The 4,529-nt window shown below is 45.7% G+C and overlaps 1 long non-coding RNA gene across 1 annotated transcript; it reads left to right on the top strand.

The window, feature by feature from the left end:
• The first annotated feature begins 1,059 nt into the window (after nucleotides 1-1,059).
• On the top strand, nucleotides 1,060-3,643 carry LOC149975299 (uncharacterized). Its single transcript, XR_016489059.1, has 2 exons — nucleotides 1,060-1,185; nucleotides 1,762-3,643. It is a non-coding gene; the product is annotated as an uncharacterized LOC149975299 (long non-coding RNA).
• The last annotated feature ends 886 nt before the right edge of the window (nucleotides 3,644-4,529 follow it).

Consider the following 4,529-nt stretch of genomic DNA (forward strand, 5'->3'; position numbering starts at 1 on the left):
GGTAGTGCGTGCGGCCCAGTATATCACTGCAGCCAAGCTTCTTACCATCCAGGACCTCTATACCAGGCGGTGTCAGAGGAAGGCCCTAAAAATTGTCAGACTCCAGCCACCCTAGTCATAGACTGCTCACTCTGCTACCGCACGGCAAGTGGTACCGGAGCGCCAAGTCTAGGTCCAAGAGGCTTCTCAACAGCTTCTACCCCAAAGCCATAAGACTCCTGATCAGCTAATCAAATATCTACCCAGACTATTTGCATTGCCCCCCCCCCCCCCCCACCTTTACACCGCTGCTACTCTCTGTTGTTATCATCTATGTATAGTCACTTTAATAACCCTACCTACATGTACATACTACCTCAACTAACCGGTGCCCCCGCACATTGACTCTTTACCTGTATATACAGTAGTCTTAGTATTGTTATTTTACTGCTGCTCTTAAATTACTTGTTACTTTTATTTATAATTCTTATTAATATATATATTTTTAAGTGCATTGTTGGTTAAGGGCTCGTAAATAAGCATTTCGCTGTGAGGTTGTATTCACCTGTTGTATTCGGCACATGTGACTAATACAATTGGATTTTTTGCCTGCCTGCCTGCCTGCCTGCCTGCCTGCCTGCCCGCCCGCCCGCCCGCCCGCCCGCCCGCCCGCCCGCCTGCCTGCCCTGCCTGCCTGCGCGCGCACACACACACACACACACACATACATACATACATACATACATAGAGGGACACTCAGGTTTTTAGAAGACCACTGAGGACCCTGATCTTTTCTCCTCCCGCTCTTAAGCTCGGAGATGCCAGCATAACTTTACGCCCCATCTAATCCTTCTCTCACACCTCAGCTTCCTCCAGATGACCAGCCCAGACATCCCTAAACCAGAGAACATCACTGTCCAGACAGCATGCCCCAGAAAGTGTTCAGAGAGGAAAGAGTCAATAGTGTCAAGGGAAAGTTTTACAGAAACAAATATGGCGGACCAGGTAAAACCAGTAGTGCTGCAGGAGTCTGCTCAGGTGACTTGGCTGAAAATCTCTGGCTCGTTCACTCCCTCCTTTAGTTTCCAGAGGAAGAGCATGTTCACACCCCTGGCCGCCGATCCGGAAGGGAAGAGGACGAAGATCTCGGCTCTGACTTCACCTTTGACCTCCAAGGGTCTCACCAATCCTAACATTGAGAACGAGGTGAGCTCCCCTGCCTGCTCCTTCCACCACCATGTCCCCTTCGTTCTCTGTCTTAAAGAGGGAATGCCAGGAGGCCTTACAGAAGGCCCGGACTCCCAAAGCTCAGGCAGGGGACCTAGGAAATGGTTCAATCCAAATGGGACACCGTTTGTGTCTTGACTCCATGTTGAACCCCCCTCATCCAGGTTCACTCCAACTAAATGTGTCCCCTACATACACTGCTTCTTGTAGCCATCAATGAGCTTGCTGCACCTTTTTTCAATATTTCAGGGGTGCCCTCCACCAACTGCTGTCTTCAGATCTCGCCATAGGTTTTTATATGTTATTCAGATCTGGACTCTTTGCTGGCCACTCCAGAACAGTTCAGCATCTCTTCTTAAACATCGCCCCAAACCATCGCCAAATTAAGATTTAAAAGAAAATAGCACAATCAATTATGGGGTGAGGATCAATAATGCTGTGGGGTTGCTTTGCTGCCTCTGGTACTTGGGGAATTGAATGTGTGCAAGAAATCAACAGATTATCAAGGTGTTTTGAAATGCAATGTTCAACCCAAAATCTGTCTCTCTTTTGAAGGTTGTGGGTCATCCAGTTGGACAACAACTCCAAACACATCAAAAGCACCCTGGAAAGGTTCAAGAAGAAACGTTCTGGAGAGTTCTGGAGAGTTCTGGAGTGTTCTGGAGAGTTCTGGAGAGTTCTGGAGTGTTCTGGAGTGTTCTGGAGTGGCCAGTGAAGAGTCCAGATCTGAATCACATCCATAACCTATGGGAAAGGGCTGAAAAAAGCAGTTGCGTCGTGCCTAAGAACAGCCCATAGCCGTGGTATATTGGCCATATAACACACGCCCTCGTAGCTTATTGCTTAATGATACCATACGGAGTCAGAATATTGAGAGGTGTAATATAATCTACATATATAAGCCTTGAACCATAGTCTGTCTCCTAGCTACCTGTTGTCGGCATGGCAACATGCTCGCAGACTGCTTGTATAATATCGATTTTATTTTCATTTCCCATTCAGACTGGCCTCTTTTAGGACAGCACCTGTTTTCTCTGAGACACCTCAGGTCAGTCAGGAAAGCCACGTGTTTGATGAACCATTTATTAGAAAAGATTACAATACATGCAATATATGATAGTCTTGGAGTTGGGCTCTGCTCCTTCGGCGTAGCTCACTGCCAGAGCATGCATCATAAGATAAGATCATAATAATAATTAAAGGCAGAGAGCAAGGAATGCCATACCAATCCCCCTGTAGGAACCAAACACAGAACCAAACAGGTGGCTGATGGAAAAGCAGAAAACACAGATATGATTGGCTCCCTAGAGGTGCAGCGGTCTAAGACACTGCATCTCAGTGCTAGACTCATCACTACAGACGCCCTGTTTTGAATCCAGGCTGTATCACAACCGGCTGTGATTGGGAGTCCCATAGGGTGGCGCACATTTGGCTGGTGTAGGCCGTCATTGTAAATAAAATAAAAAATTCCCCCTAACTTTTCTTAACTGACTTGCCTAGTTCTAAACAAAGGTTACCTGGTGACATGGTGAGTAACACATTACTGCCACAGCATGGCATCAAGAACACCAGGGCAGCCATCAGAGTGTGTGCAGAGCCTAGCGGACTATATAGACTGCCGTATTAACGTAGAGGGATGATCTAACTGGTGCAATATCAACTGATGCTATCAGCTGATGCATCACTCAGGTTTCCTGTCTGAACCAGCTGCGTTTTTTTTGTTGTTGTTGACAAACAAGACTATTCATCACACAAATGTATACATGGCTTTGCCCGAGACAAAGGAAAACTTGTGGAAAGTGCTTAAGGGTTCAGAATGGTCAGAGTGGTCTTCTAACTAAAGGTTTAGACTCATGTAGAATACCAATGATACAAATGCAAAAGTGTCTGAAAAATATTTATTTGTTTGAGAGATCATCCCCTGTGTTACCGAAGGTTAACATCTATTCAAATGATGATGAGGATGATTCTGTTGATTCATTGTTAGTTATATTTCCTCTCACAGTCAATGCTCCTCTGTGATGTCGATTTTACCGGTAACAAGTTACCAGGAATCTGAAGTAACAAGTTACCAGGAATCTGAAGTAACAAGTTACCAGGAATCTGAAGTAACAAGTTACCAGGAAGCTAAAGTAACAAGTTACCAGGAAGCTGAAGTAACAAGTTACCAGGAAGCTGAAGTAACAAGTTACCAGGAAGCTAAAGTAACAAGTTACCAGGAAGCTGAAGCATGCAGTGCATTGTTAGATAATTGCTGTAACCTCCTATCACCATGTTACGTGTGTGGATCTCTTCACCTCAGAATAAGGTGTGTGAACTTTAATACCTCAATTCTCTTTTACTCTTTTACAGTTCAAGCTAAGCATCAAACAGTCATTACAATGACTGTTGAACACGGTTTCTTCTGACCGTCAAAATAAAGTTTATATGGCTTTGACGATGTCTTCCCATTCTCTGTTCCAGTCCGATGATGTCCAACGATGTCCCTGCTCGGCTACCTTCTCTGTTTGTTGACGCCCTAGTATGGTGACCCTCTGCTCCAGCCTCTCTGACCTCTGTCTGTCTTTCGGAGGGTTCTGGAAACAGCAGGTAGAAGTAGTCATATAGTACATGACTAGGATAGTGTTCACTGAGCACGTAACAGAAGAAAAGCGTTTCTGGAACAGGGAGATACTATCTGACCTTGTTGAATAAGAATGCTCAGTTTCATTTCCTGTTGCGCAACGTGTTGACGACGTGTTTTGTTTTGGTGAGCCTGACCCAGCACTCAAGCGTTTTGATTTGGTCAAAGAGGCCACTGCTGGATCAAGAGGCTTGGGCATAACTGACACACACACACTCATTGTATCTCCCTGTGTGACAGGTTCTGAGGTGCAGGAGGTTTACCTAAAGTCGTGGGAAGCCTTGCTGTGGCTGGCAATTTTAAAACGGTCTACAAGCAAAACCACAACATGGACGTCTTCTCTCAGGTACAGTTGTTTATCAGGATTTCAGTGGTTCCTATGAATCTTAGGGCCGGATTCCCGGACAGAGGTTAAACTTGTCCTTGACTAAGATGCACTTTCAATGGAGCTGATCAAAGATGCACAAAGAAACGGAGGGGCGAGAAACGTCCCCATCCACACTGAGCTTCAAGTTCCTCGGTGTCCACATTAGTAGTACGCGAGTCAGCTGTTTCTTCACCTGCACCCACCTGCAATTGCTAATAACCCATCCGCAACCGCCCAACTATGAAAGTGATCATTTGAGGCCTTGCAACCGACCCTGACACGCTTATATAGAAAATGAGCTGTGGGCTACAGTTTGAGATGGCGGAACGATTT

Source organism: Oncorhynchus mykiss, chromosome 19 (genome assembly GCF_057628025.1).
Source record: "Oncorhynchus mykiss isolate SJ-2025 chromosome 19, ASM5762802v1, whole genome shotgun sequence".
Classification (NCBI taxonomy): domain Eukaryota; kingdom Metazoa; phylum Chordata; class Actinopteri; order Salmoniformes; family Salmonidae; genus Oncorhynchus; species Oncorhynchus mykiss.